Source organism: Spea bombifrons, chromosome 5, assembly GCF_027358695.1.
Source record: "Spea bombifrons isolate aSpeBom1 chromosome 5, aSpeBom1.2.pri, whole genome shotgun sequence".
NCBI lineage: Eukaryota > Metazoa > Chordata > Amphibia > Anura > Pelobatidae > Spea > Spea bombifrons.
Genome location: NC_071091.1, coordinates 52,443,346 through 52,465,811, shown reverse-complemented (window position 1 = coordinate 52,465,811; position 22,466 = coordinate 52,443,346). Strand labels below are relative to the sequence as shown.

Below are 22,466 nucleotides of genomic sequence, written 5' to 3'. Positions count from 1 at the left end.
TTTTTTAAATAGATTTTGCGTTTAGTTTTTCTGACGACCTTATCTTACTTACTGTTTTTATAGAATATTTATCACTGATAAATTTATATTATGAAGAGAATCATTTATTGACCCTTTAATGGAAAAGCATAGCCATATACCAGGAGTGGCCAAGTTTTTTCTGTAGTGGGCCACTTTGTCAGAAATGTATGTGTGTGTGGGCTGCACTCATTTTTCACTTAGAGAAAATATGGCCTTTTACCTTTATAATGCATATTTATACAGAGTTAATTTGGGGATAATGAAAGAAGCAGTGGACAAACAGTTCTTTGATCATTCTATGAATACTAAATTACTTAAACAGTACAACAAAGTCAGTCCACAAACCATTTAAACCAAGTTTAGCCAAATAAAACTGCACAAGGCTTGAGCACACCGCGGGTAGAAGCTGGATTTAAGATGTCTGACGCACACTGTAGTAGACAGGGCCGGATTAAGAGAATCACGGTCCTGGTGCTGAGGATATTGGTGGCCATTTTATGAAAATAAATAAAACAAACAGAATCTTAACTCCTCGGCATCAATGTGAACTGGATAAAGAGAACATCAGTTCTCGGCAGATAATACAAGATAGAATCTTATGTGATGGGTTTGGGAGTAATCAGTATACTAAAAAAAAGTTATCATACATGGGATGCCTGAAGCCACAATTTATTATTTTTGATAAAATATGCAGATAAATAGAGCAAATAAAATCTTTACTTCCCCCCCACTGATTTCTGGGCCTTGAAAGTTTTGTCCTCTGAAGTGACTACAAATTCAGGAGGTCGTTTTATCTCTGGATAAATAAAACTTACATTGTTCTATTTATTCCTACAGTAAGTAAAGTACTCTGCCACACCAACACACACCAGGACAGGCTCTTCCACACCAACACCCAAACACACACACCAGGACAGGCTTCGCCACACCGACACCTAAACACACACACCAAGACAGGTTCTGCCACACCAACACACACACCAGGACAGGCTTTGCCACACCAATACCCAAACACACACACCAGGACAGGCTTTGCCACACCGACACCTAAACACAAACATACACAAGGACATGCTCTGCCACACCAACACCCAAACACACACACACCAGGACAAGCTCTGACACCCAAACGCACACCAGGACAGTTTCTGCCACACCAACACACACACCAGGACAGGCTCTGCCACACCAACACCCAAACACACACACCAGGACAGGCTTTGCCACATCAACACCTAAACACACACAACAAGGCAGGTTCTGCCACACCAACACACACACACCAGGACAGGCTCTGACACCCAGACAAACACACTAGGACAGGCTCTGCCACACCGACACCCAGACTCACACACCAGGACAGTCCCTGCCACACGGACACCTACACACACAAACTAGGAGAGACTCTGCCACACCGACACTCACAAACCAGGATAGGCTCTGACTCACCGACACCTGCATCAGGATTAGTTAATCCACACTGCTTTGTTGTTTGTGTGTTTGCCCCCTTGTGTGTTGATACCCCAGCCAGGCCCCGCTTTAGTATTAATGTACCCCCCCACACACACCCTTGTGTATTGTCCCATGTGTATTTCTGCCCCAGCCAGCTCCCTTTGTGCATTTATGCCCCCACACCCTTGTGTATTGATTTTTATGTAATGCCTCAAGACTCCCTCCATTGTATATTGATGCCCCCACCCCCTTTTGTACTGGTTAATGTAATGCCCCCCATGCCCACGTGTATTGTAAACAGCCACCCCCCCCCCTTTTTGGATTGATTTATGTGATGCTCCAACCACCCTGTTGTGTGCTTATAACACTCAGCCACCCTCTTTTTGTATTATTTAATTGTTGCCCCAAGGCAGCCCCCTTTGACTATGGGTCCCCTTGCATCTATCTGTTTTTTTTAAATAATACACACTGCTCTCCTCCAACATGCTCTTCTCCCCATCACAAGGAACTCTTCCGTGTGAGCCCACCCCCCCTTGAGTGTCACGTTGCATCTTCAAAGGGACGGGGCGAAGAGCCTTACTAAGGCACTGGGGGGCATGATGCCTGCACGCCAGCCGCTTCAAAATCATAAAGTTGTCGGCGGAGGCATCTCTGTGTGTTGGCCCACGGACCAGCAGGCCACATGTTGGACACCTCTGCCATATACCGTTACAGTAGGCAAATACATTTCAGGAACACCACAAATCTCTTCTTGAGTCATGACGATACCTGGGAACTCTCAGAGTTTTACCCTGAGTCTCAGGGTTTTTGTCCTAATCTTAAGGTGAAGGGGCAAATTATCAGGGTCACCCAGTCTGGAGCTGACTCTTTCCTATGTTACCCTGCTGTGCTAAAATATAAGACTCCCAATTAATGCTTTTGCTCCAATTTGTTATAAATATGCTTTAAATTGTGACAAGTCAAGGTTTCCATGAGGGCTGGTATTCGAGCCATTTGGGTAAGACATATGGCGAGTCACTACATAGAAAGTCTCAGGGTCAGCTTATTTAGAAAGATCCCGGGTATGGTGATGACCAATGTGTGTTTCACACTCCAACGACCAGAGCTTTTTTTGCCATATTCTTATTTTCATCTATGATTCTACTTTTCTGAGTTTTATCAACCTACCATGCATAACCAGATCACAGAACAGACTTGTCAGAGAGCAGCTCAAGTGGTCTCATTGATGATTATGATTAATTTATCAGCATTTACAAGGGGAAGGGACAAGCGTCAATATATAAGTGTGCTGATGCGATTTTAACTTGCTATTAGCAGCCACAGACTGTTGGAAGTTAGTAGTGTGAGACAGTCAGTGACAGTGTTAGATGTAGCTGATAATGAAGCTCCTCTAGCTACCATACCACAAGTCTTAACCCCTTAACGTCCATTGCCGGGTCAGGCACCTCATGCAAAACGGTCACTTAACGACCTATGACGTGCCTGACACGTCATGAGACTTAAACAAGCTTAGAAAGTGATCAACGATCACTTTCTAAGCTTAAACGGTGTTGCTGTAATGCCTCGATGTCGAGGCATTCAGCAACACCGAGATCGGCATGATGGGCCATGTCTGGCCCCTCCCCGGGGCGTCAACATCCGCCATACATTGTATGGCGGCGGACGCCGGTTTTAAAAGCGTTTAGGAGGCGATCATCGATCACCTCCTAAACGTCAATGGTGTCGCTGGAATGCCTCGATCAGGAGGCATCCAGCGACACCAAACACTTACCTCTGGGTGGGCTGTGACCGCTCCGGAGAGCGGTCACAGCCGCAGCTGCACGCAGTCTTCGTTATCCGCAAGATGGCAGCGGCCAGGGAAAGAAAATAATAAAGTTTTAAAAATTGGCAAGACGGTCTCCAGACCCTCTAGAGAACTCTGGCTCCACTTGCAGGTTGAATACAGGTACTGCATTCAACCATACAAGTCAATGGAGCCCAGCTTTCTAATCACTATGTGATTAGTAAAATATAAAACAATATATATATATAAAAAAAAGGAAAAAAAGAAAAAGCTTAAAAAAAACATGGTAACATTTAAAAATTATTATGCTTTAGAGGAACTATCCAGTTCCAGCAAAATGTAAAAAAAAAGTCCAAAAAGAGTAAAATAAATAAAATAAAAAAATAAAGTTTATTATTATGAGCAAGTGCTAAAATTAGCGCTGTATCTTCCCAAAAATCCTGACATGGAAAAATTTAAATAAAAGCATTTCAAATACCCAAGGGGTGTCTAATTTAAAAAAATGAATGGTTTGATGGGGTAAATTGGAGTGGCCGGGCTCAAAGATAGGGCATAGGCACAGACTGACCGAAATGGGGGGGGGGAAAGCGCACTTCCAAAATGTGGCATTTTAACCCCAAACACCAGACAAACCCATACATGTGGGGTATGACTGAACTCGGGAGATGTTCTTGAACACATATTATGGTGTTGTTTGATAGTGACGTATACCTAGAGCTATAAAATTTATACCCAAAGTACAATTTGTGTGAAAAAAATACAAAAAACAATACTACCACAAAGTGTGGCAAAGGCTGGTGGTAGAATCTGATGCATGGAAAGGGTTAAATACTACCATTTTAAGTACCTTGGGGTGTCTAGTTTTCAAAAATATATGGTTTTATGAGGTAAATTGTAGTGGCCAGGCTCAAAGATAGGGCATAGGCACAGACTGACCAAAATAGGGAAAAAAAGCGCACTTCCCAAATGTGGCCTTTTAACCCCAAACAGCAGTCTAACCCATGCATGGGTGGTATCACTATACTCGAGAGATGTTGTTGAACACATATTAGGGTGTTGTTTGATAGTGACGTATACCTGGAGCTATAAATGTATACCCAAAGTACAATTTGTGTAAAAAAAAAATACTAACACAAAGTGTGGCAAAGGCTGGTGGTAGAATCTCATGCATGGAAAGGGTTAAAATACTAGCATTTGAAATACCTTGGGGTGTCTAGTTTTCAAAAATATATGGTTTGATGGGGTAAATTGAATTAGCCGGCTTCAAAGATGGTCCTATTAGGACATGGGGGCAGAATGACCAGATGTAAAAGTTCCAAGTTAAAAAATGTGCACTTCCTAAATGTGGCGTTTTACCTCCCAAACAACCCAACAAACCCATGCATGAGGGGTATGACTGTACTCGGGAGATGTTGCTGAACACATATTGGGGTGTTATTTGAAAAAGATGTATACCAGGAGCTGTAAATCCATACCTGAAGAGCAATTTTAGCGATAAAAAACACAAAATAAATTACTACCACAAAGTTTAACAAAGACTGGTGGTAGAATTAGTGCATGGAAAGAGTTAAAATTGTAGCATTTGAAATACCTTGGGGTGTCTAGTTTTCAAAAATATATGATTTGATGGGGTAAATTGCATTGGCCGGCTTCAAAGATACCCGAAATGGCACATGGGGGGAAGAATTACCAGATTTGGAAAAAATGATTTTGAAATAGCAAAACGCTACTTGAACTTAATGCTCCATAACGTGCAGAAAAAAGCAAAAAAAACATAAAAACATTGGGTATTTCTAAACTCAGGACAAACAGTAGAATATATTTAGTAGGTTTTTTCATTACCTTTTTTGGATGAGTAAAAGATTTTTGGGGTAAAAGTCAGAAAATGTGTTTTTGTTTTCCATTTTTCATCATATTTTATTATTGTTTTTTATGGGAAATTAGATAATATGATTAAAACAATGGTATCTGAAAAAAGCCCTTCTTGTCCTGAAAAAAACAACATATAATTTGTGTGGGTTCACTAAATGAGTGAAGAGAAAATTACATCTAAACACGAACACCGCAAAAGTGTTAAAACAGCCTCGGTCCCAATGGTACAAAAGGTAAAACACAGCCTGGTCCTTAAGGGGTTAAGTAGTGTAGTACAGAAAATTGACAAGGGTGGGTTGGCTGGGGAAGCTTTACAACAATAGTTAATATTATTGATTTACAGGGACTGCAGCAGAAGGGTTTTTTATGTGTTTATTTGTTTGTTTTAAGGCTGCTTTTTTAATGTAAAAAATAATTTAGGGGCCAACCATCTAAATAATTTTCCTATTACTTCTTAAGTTGTGCTTTTGTTTTTTCAATATCTTTTTTTTCCTTTTTTCATCACAGGACATAACAAAAAAAACATAAGTCCATACGTCCATAAATTTGCACCTCATTATAAACGTAGGTTGCGAAAAACCTGAACATGTATCCATTATCACTATATTATATTAGAAATCAATAATTTAAAACCACTTTTACAGACAAACAACAGGTATCTCAGGAGTCAGACTTATAGGGGGGGACTTATAAAAGATCTACGGAGGTAGGGGGAGAGACCCAGCACCCAATCTAGTGGCTCATTCAACTCTTAAGGCTATCAAACTCTTCACTTTCGTTTTCCAAAACGAAGATTTCCAAAGTTTGAATGATACAATTTTTCAGAGTTACTTTGATAGTCGATTTGTATTAATATTGATTCTATTGAGGGTGCTAATTGTGTTTTACATGCTCTAGCTATGCAAATTTTAAACGCTAAAAAAAATATTAATTAACAATAATATAAGACTTCTCTTTTTAAACAGTAGGTCCATATGGAATAAAAAAAATGTGGGGTGACCCTAATGTTTTTTCCAGATATAACATAGTAAATTATATCTAAGGTTTTTTTTTAACATTGAAATCAACATTTCACACTCCCACCATATGTGGAGGTGTGTACCTGGCTTTTTGTTACAACCCCAGCATAATTCAGTTATGTTTGGGTCAAATTTAGCAATCCTAACCGGAACCATGTACCATCTATGAATTATTTTATAATTAATTTCTCGGAAGTTAATACAATGAAGAGCTTTCTTGATTCTTCTCCAGATCGAAAGCCAGTTTTTTAATGGAGGGGAAAAGGATAATTCCATTTCCCATTTACGGATTGAGCAAGGTTTGCTTTGATCTTCCTTCAGGTTTAAAACACCAAAATTGTTTTAAATAATGTTCTTTGAGGGATAACTGTTCAGGAGTATATCTAACTGTGAAATATTATCTGATAAAGGATTACAACTAAAAAAGTTTTTTATCCTCAAGAACGCTTCCTGATTAGCCAACTCCTTCAAACCACTATAAGTTTTAAGCTCTCCATCCACGAATAAATCAGACAGTTTAAGGATACCTACATTCGGCTGGGTTTTTTTAAATTTAGATCTTGCAGATGTAAAGATAGTACACCCAGGGGGGCTAATTCTGTAAGTGTTAAAAGGGATCAATTTTTTTTCTATAAAGCGAGTTAAAGATATCCCTAATTATTCCACTCTAAAGAAATGGATTGTTATTATTATTTCTCTATCTCAAGCCATCTGGTTTTACCATTTTTCTTTAGTCCCAAGCCAAAAAATGTGAGACGATAGATGCGTCATATAATTTGAAAACATCAGGGTATGCTAAGCCCAAATTGTCAGTTTTTCTCTTTAACAATGAACCAGGTATTTTTGTTTTTTTAGCTTTCCACATATAAGCCGCAAACGTAGAATCAAACCCTATCAAGAAAGATCTGGGAACCCGCATAGGTAGTACTCTCATCAAATTGAGAAGTTTAGGGATCACATAGGCCTTCACTATTTTCACTATTTTTCCATTTCAATATCAAGTTCTCAAGTTCTTTTATTTTATTCTCGTAGTTAATTATTTGTGATATGTTTGAGCATAACTTAATGCCCAAATAATCAATCTCTAAATCATTACAGTATATCCCCCCAGTGTATGATAGAATAAGGGCGGAAAAAGTATACCTATTGATTGAGTTTTAGTCAAGTTAATTTTATAATCAGAGAGTCTACCATATTCCTTCATTGTAGATAGAAGTTGGGGGATAGATGTCATTGGTGAAGACACTGTCAAATGAATGTCATCCGCAAATTATGTGATTTTGTATTTGTAGGTTGTGATTTTGTAATATACTTATACTACCAGTAAAACCTTTTATTTTTTGACAACGCAAAATAATAACTCAGTAAATATTTGTCACAAAGTTACGTATTGGTTGCACATGCGTGCAGTGTGTTTTAGTTCTTGAAATAATAATACTGTTCCTGAATTGGCATGTTTACACTACCAGCATCTTCATTTTGGACAACACAAACTAATAAAATATTAGTGATAATAATACAATATTGGTGAAAATAACACAATATTGGTGAGGAATTAGGCACGGGACTGTGCATGCACTCTTGCACCGTGAAATACTGTTCCTGAGTTGTACTCTACAAGAATAGTCTCTTAATTTTGGACAATGCAAATAATAAATTAGAATGTTGGCAACAAAAGGCAGGGCTGGTGATTCGTGCATTTGTGCAATATGTTTTAGTGTTTTAGCTCTTGAAATACTTTTTGAGTTGAGTATAAATTGCACGTTTACGCTACCAGCAAAGTAGATTCATCAAACGGGTGAAAATCTTCCTTACCCGTGTAGGCAGTACGTAGCGTGACCTCTTCGCAGGTGCAGCCGCTCCATTTCCCCTCCAGCGTAAAGTCAAAGAGAGAAAGAACGTGAGCAGATTTTTGCGGCACGCTCTGGTAAGAAATAATCCAAGTGTATCCAGAGATGCCATAAAAACCATAAAACTTTATTGATCCTCTTGTATAATCATAAAAGCAAAGCAGAGTCCTCATCTACCAGCAAAACCTCTTAAATCTGGACATCACAAAATACATTTGTGCCCTTTATTAATTAATAGTTTAGTTAGGCGTGCTTAAACAGGGAGTTGTGCACTTGCAAGCAGTCCTTCAGCAGTACTCTTTTGCAGCTGCCTGAGTAGCCAGTTCTGTCCTGATATATATACAGTCACATATTGTTTTCGAATTTTACCATCAACTACAATCAATTTGAAAATGTTTGTGAGATGGTGAGATTTCACTTTTTATGTGTTTGGCTGAGGTGGAAAAAGTAAGTCAAAGTAGTGGTAAAATATTCTCCACCCCACCTACCAAAGTGAGGTGCAATTTTAGTCACTACCAAGGACTCACAATGGGGTTCTTGTGCCTTGGTGGGATCAAAAGAGAAGATTGCTTCTACAGTATTCAATGGTGAAGCAGGAAATAAAACAACTATCAGTGCCACCACTTCCGTAAGCACTGGAATGTTTCTAATTCCCCGGAGTGAAAATAAGCAGGCACGGGATAGCAGCAGATCTATGTTTGGGCCAGAAGAAAGTGAGGTAGAAGAGGGAAGGTCAATTCTTATAGTAGAAGTGGGTCATATGCATGACAATGGCATGCATTTGGATTACAAGCCAGTGGAAGAGTCATCAAGTGACACATCTTCCAGTAATTTATCTGTTAGATGTGTTGCTCCTTCGAACAACAGCATAGCTATGCCACTGTTTCCCTATATGCACCATCACTAATACTGTCATAGGAACAAAAGTTATTACCACTACTGCCTTACTGTAGTTAAGGTAGGGTTCTAAGGGACAAACTTGGGGAAAATACCTCCAAGATTTTAGGAACATCACTTGTTCTACACGCTACACCAGGGAGATAGCAGGAGCTTAGGGAGATCAATGCGTGGCTGTGAAAGTGGTATAAGAGGGAGGGTTTGTTTTTATGTTTTTTGAGAACTAGGCAGACTTTATGTTCAGCTACAAACTCTTTAGCAGGGATGAGATGCATCTCAATAATGAGGGTGCTGCAGTACTGGGGGAGAAGATGATTAGAGAGTTGCAGGGGATTTAAGAGTGTGGAAGGTGGGTGAAGATAGCATTAAAAGGATAGCTAATGGAGGTTCAGGGCAGGGCTTAGCTTTGTGAAGCAGGGAAAGAAATGGTGGGATTCGCATATTACAGAAAAATCTGAACCACAGCATGTTTTGACACACAGGTTGAAAAATAGTAGCTTGGTAGTGATGCATACAAATGGCTGTGGTTTAACCCCTTGATGACAATTGCCGGTCCGGGCACGTCACGGAAAAACAAGTCGTTTACGACAATTGATGTGCCAGGACCGTCATTTGTTAAAACGGGGGAAAAAAACGATCTGTGATCGATTTCTTCACTGAAACGGTGTTGCTCTAATGCCTTGACATCAAGGCATTGAGCAACACACAAAAAACATTCTGGGCCCCGTACAATTGCTCCTAGGAGCGAATAACGGCTTCCTTCGCTTAGCTAGTGTTGCTGTTTAGCAAAGGAAGCGACTCACGATCGCTTCCTAAATGCTTAACTTACCTTCCCGGTACCGGCGTCTTCACAACACACGCGGTGTTTCAAGATGGCGGCACACATCAATCCGGGGGGCGGCGCCTGCTGTCATCATCGGGGGGGGTGTTGCTGGATGTCATGGACATCCAGTGATTAACACCGACAGCAGTCAGATCACTCATAAGAGTGATCATGATTTTCTAAATCAAAGGCAATGTTTTCTAAACATTGTCTTTGACCAGTTATTGGATCTGCCTCTCTCCTTCACTTGCTTCTAGTGAGGGAGAGAGACAGATCTGTGTGTGATAGGTATTCTCAATAAAAAAAAATATGTATATCGATCCAAAGGCTCTTATAAGAGCCACCCATTCACTATTAACCCCTTCATTGCCATCGATCACTGCATAAACAGTGATCTTGCATAGTGGCAACTGTTTTTGGGGTTAATTTTTTTTTAACATTTTTTTTTTTTACTTTTTTTAGGTGTTTTTTAATTTTTTCCACTGCCATTTATTAGAGCCATTAACCCTTTCCTTCCCCACTATTTTTGCTGCAATTGTAACCATGCAGCGCAGGTATACGGCTGAGGAGGCGTATGCCTTTTTGGCCACAGATTCTGAGGCCACTGATGTGATGTATCTGTGGCTGTTAGGTCCCCTGCCACACGTAGTTGTGGCAGTGCACCAGAGGCATGGGTAGTGCCTAATAGGTACAAGCCAGCTATCCCTCCTTTTTCTGGAATTCCTGGCATCAATATTGATGTTACAGGATTCACTCCACAGCAATTTGTGCAGGTTTTTTTGGGAGATGATGTCTTGGGAGACATTGTCGCACAAACTAACCTTTATGCCCAGCAGCACCGTGCTGCTAGCCCTAATTCTTTTTGGGCAAAACAGCCATGGACTCCCATTGACGTGCCATAATTTCTTAAATTCTGGGCACTCACAATGTTAATGGGCATTATAAAAAAGCCCTCCATCCGCTCCTATTGGAGCACCAGCCCCATCTGTAATACCCCCATTTACGCCCAGACTATAGCTAGGCAAAGGTATGAAATGATTCTTCATTTCATGCATTTTAATGACAACAGCCTGTGCCCCCCTAAGGAGCACCCCCAGTTTGATAGGCTCTATAAAACCCACCCCCTGATTACCCATCTCGCTGCCAGGTTTCCAGAGGTTTATACACCTGGAAGGGATATCTGCGTGGATGAATCCCTCATGAAACATAAAGGAAGGTTGGAATTCAAGCAGTATATTCCTTCCAAGCTCTCGAGGTATGGAGTGAAGGTGTATAAGCTCTGTGAGAGCGAGACAGGGTATACTCATGCCTTCCGGGTATATGAGGGTAAGGATAGCCACCTTGACCCTCCAGGTTGCCCAGAACATCTGGGCACCAGTGCCAAGATTGTTTGGGACCTACTATTCCCCCTTATGAACAAAGGCTACCACTTTTATGTAGATAACTTCTATACAAGCGTCCCTTTGTTCAAGCTGCTGCATTGTTTCGATACGGTAGCTTGCGGTACTATGCGGCAAAGAAAGGACACTGCATTTTAGTGTCCAGATTGCCCTGGAAAACCTGTACTCTGTGTTGGTAACTGCTTCAAGTTGTATCACACAGTTTCCCATTTTTAATTATTTTTTTTGTTCCTGCTCCACTTTTTTATTTATTTTTTTTAATTTTTTGTTTTCAGATTTTATTTGCTCCACCATTTTTTAAGCGTTTTTATTTGCGCTGACAAGTGTCCCCTGTGTCTATTCCATGGCTGAGGGATCGCTTAACGGTGCTAGATCAAATCCCTTCTTGGAGATAGGCCAGACTTTCTTGTAACCTGTCCCTACTGATAGTTGGGTACAAGCATTTTTCTTTATCCAGGTGTAAGACTTCCAAGTTGAAAAACTGTTCCAAATGTGGCCCTTTTGCCCCCAAACAATCTGACAAACCCATGCATGTGGGGTATCAGTGTACTCAGGAGATGTTGCTGAACACATATCCGGGTGGTGTGTGACATATACCAGGAGCTGTAATTTCACACCTGAAGTACAAAGTATGTGAAAAAAACACCAAAAACAATTACTATCACAAACTTTGCCAAGGGCTAGTGGTAGGATTAGTGCATGGAAAGGGTTAAACTATCAGCATCTGAAATACCCTGGGGTGTCTAGTTTTCAAAAATATATGGTTTGGTGGGGTAAATTTAATTTTCCGGCTTCAAAGATGACCCAAATACCACATGGAGACAGAATTACCGGATTCAGAGAAAAATGGTCTTGAATTAGCAAAACGCTACTTGTACTTATTGCCCCATAACGTGCAGAAGAAAGCAAAAAAACATTGGGTATTTCTAAACTTGGGACAAATAGTAGAATCTATTTAGCAGGTTTTTCAGCAGTTTTTTATGATGAATAAAAGATTTTTCAAGTAAAAGTGAGAAAATTTGGTTTTTTTCGTCATATTTTATTATTTTTATTATAGGAAATTTCATGATATGAAAAAAATACTGGTGTCTGAAGAAGGCCCTTCTTGTCCTGAAAACAACTATATATAACTTGTGTGGGTTCAGTAAATGGGTTAAGAGAAAATTACAGCTAAACACAAAAACCGCAGAAACGATAAAACGGCCATTGTCACGAAGGGTACAAAAAATAGAATCAGCCTTTGTCACGAAGGGGTTAAGGAATAAGATCCATACACTTACTTCATTGGTAACAAGTGATAACGTGGATTAAGTGGCTGTCACTGAGATCTGGTACAATGAGAAAAATGATTGGGATATTTCTATTCCAGGAAACATGTGTAATGAAAGGATAAAGATGTCAGAAACACAGCAGGGATTGTAAAAAATAGCTTAAAGGTTAATCTTATACAAAGTAATAAAGAGAACCTAGAGACAGTTTGGGTAGTTCACATTGGTGTTATAAACACCCTGTACACACAGAGAAGCTTAAACATCTGCTACTTGAAGAAATTACTAAAATGTCATTGATAGGCGAGGTTATGATAATTGGGGAGGTTATTCTCCCTGATGTAGATTGGATAAACCAAACAGCAGCGTCAGCCAGGAGTAGAGACTATTCTACATTTCTTACAGGCAATTGGTAGAGGAGCAAACAAAGAAGCAGGCTATGATGAATTTAGTATTTACTAATGGACTGTTTATTTCCCGATGTTTTACTGTAGTTGGGCACCAGTAATCTGTTACATAGGAATATATTTTCTCGGAGATTCTTTTTTAAATAGATTTTGCATTTAGGTTTTCTGATGACCTTGTATTAATGTTTTTAATAGGATATGTATCGCTAATAAATGCATATTATAAAGAGAATAATTTATTGACCCTTTAATGGTGGTACGAAATGCAAGCATAGCCATATACCATTACAGTAGACAAATACATTTCAGGAACACCACAAACTTTATCCCTAATCTTAAAGGGGCAAATTCTCAGGGTGACCTGGCATGGAGCTGATTCCTTCATATGTTACCCTGCTGCACTAAAACATAAGACTCCCAATTGATGTTTTTGCTCCAATATGTTATAGTTGATATTCCTTCTTGAACACAGGTGACTCGATAAAGCGTATCTTTAAATTGTGTAAAGTTAAGGTTTCCACAAGGACTGGTAGTCAAGCCATTTGGGTAACACATCTGGTGAGTCACTACGTATAATCTTCGTGATCGGCTATCAAAGGGTTGATTTTTCTAAAGTCTCAGAGTCAGCTTATTTAGAAAGATCCCGGGTATGGTCATGACCAATGTGTGTTTCACACTCAAACGACCAGAGCTTATTTTGCCATATTTTTTTTTCATCTATGATTCTACTTTTCTGAGTTTTATCAACCCATCTTGTATAACCAGATGGCAGAACAGACTTCTCTGAGAGCAGCTCAAGTGCGCAGGCATTAACACGTTTTCAAAAGTACATGATTATATATGACAACCAGAATTATTTAAACAGGCATGAAATCTCCGCACAGTCTCCCTACTCTGTCCTCCGTCCATTCTATTTTCTCATATTCCCATGACTCTCCTTCCTCCTTTACCCTAAGTCAATTTTTTCTGAAGAAACTGAAGAGGAGATACCGAGGAGAGTTCCTGACAAAACAAACTGAAACAAACTCCAAAGCCGCCGAAATTGAATCTACATACATTCTTTTCACCTGTTTTTGCGCTTTTAAGGAGGAAAAGTGGGAAGGGATTGTGGAGGGTACATAATAAATGAATCAATAGGCCAAAAAAAAATCTGTGGGATGGTCTCATTGATGGTTATGATTAATTTATCAGTGTTTACAAGGGGAAGGGACAAGCATCGAAATATAAGTGTGCTGATGTCACTTGGAAGTAAGTAGTGTGAGACAGTCCGTGACAGTGTTAGGTGTAGCTGATAATGAAGCTCCTCTAGCTACCATATCGAAGTCTGAAGTAGTGTAGTACAGAAAATCGACTAAGGTGGGTTGGCTGGGGAAGCTTTACAACAATAGTTAATATTATTGATTTACGGGGACTGCAGCAGAAGGGTTTATTTATTTGTTTGTTTTAAGGATGCTTTTTCAATGTAAAAAATAATTAAGGGCGAATCCCTCTAAATAATTTTCCTATTACTTCTTAAGTTGTGCTTTTGTAATACATATATACTACCAGTAAAACCAGTGGTGTGATTCAATTTTTTTAGTAACCATTTCCGAGATTTTGTACTAAAAAATGAAAACCTCACACACAGACTCAAGCAGTCTCTCTCACACACAGAATCAGGCAGTCTCACACACACAGAGACTCAGGCAGTCTCACTCTCTCACACACACAGAGACTCAGGCAGTCTCTCTCACACACACAGAGACTCAGGCAGTCTCTCTCACACATACACACAGACTCAGGCAGTCTCACACACACACACACAGAGACTCAGGCAGTCTCACACACACACACAGAGACTCAGGCAGTCTCACACACACAGAGACTCAGGCAGTCTCACACACGCACACAGAGACTCAGGCAGTCTCACACACGCACACAGAGACTCAGGCAGTCTCTCACATGCACACAGAGACTCAGGCAGTCTCTCACATGCACACAGAGACTCAGGCAGTCTCTCACATGCACACAGAGACTCAGGCAGTCTTTCACATGCACACAGAGACTAAGGCAGTCTCTCACATGCACACAGAGACTCAGGCAGTCCCTCTCGCACACAGAGACTCAGGCAGTTCCTCTCGCACACAGAGACTCAGGCAGTCCCTCTCGCACACAGAGACTCAGACAGTCCCTCTCGCACACAGAGACTCAGGCAGTCTCTCTCGCACACAGAGACTCAGGCAGTCACACAAATAAGTAACATCTACTGTAAAAAAGGCACTTTGAACAATTTCAAGCTGTTTAGCAAATATATATATATTGTGACAAACCCTATGGCATGAGGGCCATACATGTCACTTTTAGGGGTCCTAAGCACAGCGCAATCAGAGTCAGGAACAGCAGCTTTGAACAAAACAGCGCTTTATTTTAACCGCTTAAACCCCAAAAACCAAATCATAAAAAGAAAAGCTAGCTCCCAATTGGAGCCCTCTCTAACTGAACTATGCTGGTCCAGACTGACCAGCCTAATCACCCACTACCTGGCTGAACCCCACCACTGAGTAAAACCTTTTATTTTTGGACAACGCAAAATAATAACTCCGTTAATATTTGTCACAAAGTCATGCATTGTCAGCATCTTAATTTTGGACAATGCAATGTAATAAAATATTGGTGAAAATAATGAAATATTGGTGAGGAATTAAGCAGGGGACTGTGCATGCACACTTGCACCGTGTGTCAGTTCTTGAAATACTGTTCCTGAGTTGTGTGTTAGTTATTCGCTACCAGCAAGGTCTCTTAATTGTGGACAACGCAAATAATAAAAAAGACATTTTGATGACAAATTAGGCAGGGCAGATGCATGTGCATGCATGCAATATGGTTCTTAAAATACTGTTCCTGAGTTGAGTTTAAGTTGCACATTTAGACTACCAGCAAAACCTCAACTAAATTGGTGCCATTTCATTATTAATTGTTTAGGCAGGCCAAAACAGGGAGTTGTGCACTTGCTGCATGTCTAAGCATTCCTTGAGCAGTACTCTTGTCTGCAGCTGCATGAGCAGCCAGTTTTGTCACATATTTTTTTTCCATTTTTACCATCAACTACAATCAATTTGAAAATGTTTGTGAGATGGAGTTATTCCACTTTTTATGTGTTTGGCAGAGGTAGAAAAAGTTCGATGACCCCTGGTGCACCAGTCCCAGTTAGAGTGTGGGGATGGGTGAAGCTAGCATTATTGTAGCTAGTGTAGGTTCAGCACAGGCCTTAGCTTTGGGACGCTGGGAAAGCAATGATGGGAAATGCATAGTTAAAGAAAAAGGATAACCACAGTATGTTTTGACACACAGGTTGAAAAATAGCTTGGTAGTGATGTGTACAACTGCCTGTGGTTTAAGGAATAAGATCCCAACATGTAATGCATTGGTGACAAGTGATTATGTAGATTTAGTAACAGTAATGGGGGCATGGCTGTTACCATGCCCCCCAACTGTCCCGATTTAGGTGGGACAGTCCCGATTTTGGCTCTCTGTCCCGCATATCCCTTCCTCTGTGCCGCTTTGCAGGGGCAGAGGAAGGGTGAGGCGATAGCGATACTCACCTCAGGTGCAGGTGTCGGGGGTGGGGGGTGCACAGATGCCCGATCAGCAGCTGCAGCCTGCAGGACTAGTTAGGAGATCACAATCTCCCTCTAGGCTCAACATTAGGGAGCGCGAGGTCTGTCACTTTAGATCTCACTTTACTGCTCCCTCATCACTACAAATAATGCAGCCGGCGCGTATTGATGAGGGAGCAGGAAAGCGAGGTCTGAAGTGACAGACACACCTCGCTCTCCCACCACAGGATGTAGGATGGAGTCAGAAGGATGAAGGATGGAGGAAGAGGTAAGAGATGGGGAGAAAGGGGTGTAAGAGCAGTGTACGTATGTGCTTGTAAGCATGTGTATGGGCTGGTGTGTGTAAGAGCAGTATAGCTATTTATTAGCTGGTGTGTAAGGGCAGTGTATATGTGCGTGTAAGGGCAGTGTATATGTGAGTGTGAGGGCAGTGTACATGTGCGTGTAAGGGCAGTGTATATGAGTGTGTGTAAGGGCAGTGTATATGTGCGTGTGAGGGCAGTGTACATGTGTGTGTAAGGGCAGTGTACATGTGCGTGTAAGGGCAGTGTATATGTGTGTGTGTGTAAGTGCAGTGTATATGTGTGTGTGTAAGGGCAGTGTACATGTATATATGTGTGTGTGTCAGGGCAGTGTACATGTATGTGTGTGTAAGGCCAGTGTACATGTATATGTGTGTGTAAGGCCAGTGTACGTGTATATGTGTGTGTAAGGGCAGTGTACATGTATATGTGTGTGTAAGGGCAGTGTATGTGTATATGTGTGTCTAAAGGCAGTGTATGTGTATATGTGTATGGGCAGGTGTGTCTATGGGCAGGTGTGTAGGGGTCCTGAGAGGGAGGCTAACATTAGCCTTTTTAAATTAAAAAAAAAATCTCTGCTGCTGTGGACTACTCTTCCAATGCTGCTCAGCCAGCATTATGGTGGACACCTGGCTGGCTGAGAATCATAGGAATTTTAGTTCACAGCTAGCATCTGCAGTTTTACTGTTGCTGCACTTCCCATGACGCTCAGCCAGCATCATGGAAGTAGTATGTCTGGCTGAGCCTTATGGGAATTCAATTCCCATAAGGAAGTGTTGGTTATTTTTAATATGCATGACTGTGATGACAAGTGGTGATGCAAGTAGGACATTTTAAAGTGAATTTGCTTGTATTGGTGAGTTCCGCAAGATTACTTTTTTAAAAAAGTGTCCCTCTTTCACATTTTGAAATGTTGGGAGGTATGTGTTACTGAGACCTGGTATAATGAGAAAAATGATCGGGGTATGTTAGTGTGTGTCTGTACTGGTCCAGGAAGATCCCTTTGTAAGCCGTTTTGAACTAGCACGGAGGGAAACAGGCACGCAGCAGGGTCATGTTATGTCACATGACCCTGCAGCGAAACCGAGGCAGACCAAAAGCTGCAGGAAAGGTAAGGAGGTGCGGGTGGTAGGGAGGGGTTATGTACGTATGTTTGTGACCATGAATGTCTATGTATCAGTGCATGGAGTATGTGTTAGCATGAGTGGTGTGAGAGGGAGTGTGTGTGTTAGAATGAGTGTGTACGTGTGTGTTAGTGAGTATGATTAAGTGTGTGTGTTGGCACACACAAGCTGTTTGGGGGATAAAGATGGCATAAATAAGCTGTTAGGGGGCACTCATAAGCTGCTTGGGGCCAAGGTGGCTCTCACAAGCTGTTTGGGATACTTTTGGTCATGTTGCTTGGTGAAGTTGGGGGGCCCGTCCCTGGCCCCTGTGGTTTCTAGTTACGCCCCTGTGCATACCTCAGCATTTTCCTCCCATTCTTCTGGCACCTAAAAAGCAAAAGAGTAATACGTGTAGGTGGATCGTTTGATTACGTACATCCGTATGATGCTTTCAATGTTCATCGTACTATTTGGCCTACACAAGTTGAAAACTGGTAATTATCACATGTATCTGAGAGCTAATCATGTGTTTTACTTCTCATACATTCATCCAATACGTTTTCTAATCAACTTTCGAGTTCCCAATCAAGAAACTAGCGAGGGACTGCCTGGGAATGTGAACCCAGGCAGGATTTTAGGGAAATTAGATGGATACTTAAGCAGCCCCTCTGGGCCAGGTCTATTATCACTTACTTTTCTTTGTTTTCCACGCCCTACTGCTCAACCTGCTTTGAAAGAGCCATGGAAGCTGAGTCCTGCTACCTTCAGAATCAAGCTGGATCCAAAGTCCACTTGGACAAGTCAAAAAGAACTGGTGAGGTGGTTCTGGACTTTAGGCTGTCCCCTCATTCTTCCCGCCCTGCCTTTCCAGTCCCTTACCTTAATTCAATTCCCCGTCCTCCCTTAACTCTCCTCCCTCCCCCTCTCCTCATCCCTCAGCACCTGCTGCTTTTCCTTCCCTTCCTGTGTCCCATACTCCTTCACGCCCTACTACCTTATACCCAGAAACGGGGATCCGCTTATAATGTTATAATTAGCCCCACACCACAGGCTTATTTGCCCGCGGAAGAATGTTTTTTCAATATCCGGATGAAGATGTGGATAGCATCGCAGAGGTCGCCCACTTCTTTGGAGAGGATCCACGAATGGGACTTCTCTTAGTAGTGGTATACTGCATAGTTTACTATACTGCTACTCTTAATAGTGGTTTACTCCATAGTTTACTACACCATTTGCAGATGTGGGTTTTTTTGTTTGTGGTAGGTGCTACTTTTCATATTTTATTAGGAATTTTTAAAAATTTTTGCAATTGACATTAAAAAAAATTATATTTTAAAAATTGTTCATTTTTTAATTATTTATTATAAATTTTTTGTTATTTTTCGATTTTATTATGAATTTAATTTATGGATATTTAAGGATATTATATTTAAATTGCATTTAAGTAAATTATATTTATACATTTATAAATGGATAATTTATGTAATATATGAAATGTGGTACCTCCATATATTGTGTAATTATATATATTATATTTTAATGTATAATTATATACACCATTGATACCTATGCTATGAAAAACTTTCATACCTTTTAACTGGTTATTATCACATGTATCTGAGAGCTGTTCTATTCATGTGTTTTAGTTCTCATACATTCATCCCTTAAGCTGCCTTATCAACTAGCAAGTTTGCAATTAAGAAACTAGTGAGGGACTGCCCGGGAATGGATTTTAGGGGAATTAGATGGATACTTAAGCAGCCCCTCTGAGCCAGGCAGGATTTTAGGGAAATTAGATGGATACTTAAGCAGCCCCTCTGGGCCAGGTCTATTATCACTTACTTTTCTTATTTGTTTTCCAGGCCCTACTGCTCAACCTGCTTTGAAAGAGCCATGGAAGCTGAGTCCTGCTACCTTCAGAATCAAGCTGGATCCGAAGTCCACTTGGACAAGTCAAAAAGAACTGGTGAGGCGGTTCTGGACCTTAGGCCGTCCCCTCGTTCTTCCCGCCCTGCCTTTCCAGTCCCTTACCTTATTCCCATTCCCTTTTCCGCCCTTAATTCTCCTCCCTCCCCCTCTCCTCAGCCCTCAGCACCTGCTGCTTTTGCTTCCCTTCCCGTGTCCCATACTCCTTCACGCCCTACTACCCAGTCCTCAACCGCCGCTAGACTGCAAGGTTGGTGAGCCATCTGTCTGGTCCAGACACGCCCCAGACACGCAGATATTAGAACTGAGCCTACTTAAGATGGCACTGACGCCAATTTTTCCTCAAGTCTTGCATTGCGAGACGTCTGCTAGCGTCAGAGGCATTTCCAGTCCTGACAGACCAGAAGTGGAGGGAACTCCTCCATTTATACCCAGAAACGGGGGATCTGCTTCAAATGTTATAATTAATCGCGTGATCGGGCATTTTAAAATGCGCGATCTGCATTTAACGTCCCTAAACCAAAGTTTAGCCGTGTACCCTCAACTTGATTGTAGTCACCGGTAAAGATGAGCAAAATGAAAATTTGTAACTTTGATTGTAAACAGAACCCAGGAACAGTATCGCAGGGGAATCGCAGGGAGGAGAGTGAGAAACCATCTTTCTCAATCTTCTCCCATGCTGAAACACTAATCAGCAAAAAAAGAAAAAAAATGTTAGTGATTTAAAAAAAAATCACTAAAATAATACAATAAATAGTAATTAAAAAAACAATAAAGTGAGCAAATTGATGTAATTGGCATTAATAACATGTTCAAGAGGTCCCTAAGAGGACCTCTAACCATACTGCATTCCCATTGCTCTAACACAACATCTAAAAAGTATAACCTTCCTGTTAAGCCATAAGCATTAAAATTCTACGAATAATGTACACCTTATAGTATGTTCCCTATAAGTGCTGGGAAAGTATGGAAAATCTAAATTAGGTATTTCTGATATCAGGACATCTGAATTGATAAACTTGGAGGGGATTTTTCATCCCTATACCTAAATATATTTCTTTCAATATGCAGATGAAGACACAGAAAGCATCACAGAGGTCTCCCGCTTCATTGGAGAGGATCGGAGAATATATTCCTAGTAGTTATATCCTGCATATTCTACCACATAATTTGCAGATTATGCTGTGCTTGTGGTCTGTGAGACTATTGTGGCAAATGAACAACAACCTGGCACAGCAATATTTGGACAATGGATTATGAAGACAGTGAGCTTGGTTTTATGCAGAGCATACATCAGGAGTCTCGCCCCATTCTTCTACAACTTAAAAAAGTTACTGTGTAGGTGGATTGTTTATTTACATCCATCCATATACTGATTTTACTATAAATCATATTATTAAGCCTACACAAGGTGAAAAGACGCTTATTATCACATGTATCCGATATATCGATTCTAATCATGTTTTATGCTGAAAGTTCTACATGTCTATGTAATGTAGTCAGTTTTTTATTTTTGGTTTAGTAAATAAAAATAACCCTTCAAAAAATGCTTGGTGTACTTTATTTCTGTCTGGATGTAGTATGTTCTTGGAAAACCAAAATGTAGTCGTGTACATCTAAACCCTTAACTTGAAAATTCATAGCTTTGATTGTTAACACAACCCAGGAACGCTACAAATTTTATCAAAGGGCCTGAAATTTGCACCTGATCAAAATCTTAAAAAATTTATAGATTTACAAAAGTATATCAGGAAATTAACAATTAAAAGGCATTTTTTAAAACAGCCAATGGGAGAAGTGCAAGGTGATACAGAAAATATTTTTAACGATTTAGCAAGTTTCAAACCTAAATCACATTTTTATCCTGTTTTTAACAGAGGTCCCCACTTAGAGATTTTTAATAATATGGTCCAAGAAGATGTTAGGAAAATTAATAATTGTAGAAAGAATGAAAGAGATGTATTAAAAAAATTGGAAGAAAAAAAATAATGTCGTAATCAAAGAAGCGGATAAAGGAGGTGGAATTGTGTTGATGACAAAAGATTATTATTTTAAAGAAGCGTATCGTATATTGGATGACACACACACATACCTCAAATTGGACAATGACCCCACAAATGATTTTCAGAATGTTTTAAAAGATCTTTTGAGAAATGCTGTGGATGACGACATCATCTCGGAAAAAAATTACCAGTTTTTATTTAAAGAATTTCCCATCACGCCGATTTTCTATTTCATTCCTAAAATTCACAAGAATTTATCTACACCCCCAGGACGTCCAATAATAAGTGGCATAGATTCCATTACAAGTAACTTATCAGCTTTTATAGATAGTTTTTTACAAAAATATGCGCAACAATCGCTGTCTTACATAAAAGATACAGCGGGGATTTTGAAAGAAATGGAGAATATAGAATGGCAAGAAGGTTTTAAATGGGTCACTTTGGATGTAACTTCTCTTTATAGTGTTATTAAACACAACCTGGGGTTACAAGCGGTTAATACATTTTTGGAGAATGATGATGACATTTCCGTCAATTTTAAAGGATTTTTATTGGATTGTATTGAATTCATTTTAAACCACAACTATTTTTATTTTGACGGTAAATATTTTTTACAGACCACTGGCACCGCCATGGGGACCAAGTTTGCCCCCAGCTATGCCAATATCTTTATGAGACATTGGGAAGATGACTATGTTTGGTCTGAACATGGCTGGAGGGATAACTTGGTCCTCTGGCGTA

General features: G+C 40.3%; 1 non-coding gene across 1 annotated transcript; it reads left to right on the top strand.

The window, feature by feature from the left end:
- The first annotated feature begins 11,428 nt into the window (after positions 1–11,428).
- LOC128498565 (small nucleolar RNA SNORA35) lies at positions 11,429–11,558 on the top strand. The gene has a single exon (XR_008354779.1). It is a non-coding gene; the product is annotated as a small nucleolar RNA SNORA35 (small nucleolar RNA).
- The last annotated feature ends 10,908 nt before the right edge of the window (positions 11,559–22,466 follow it).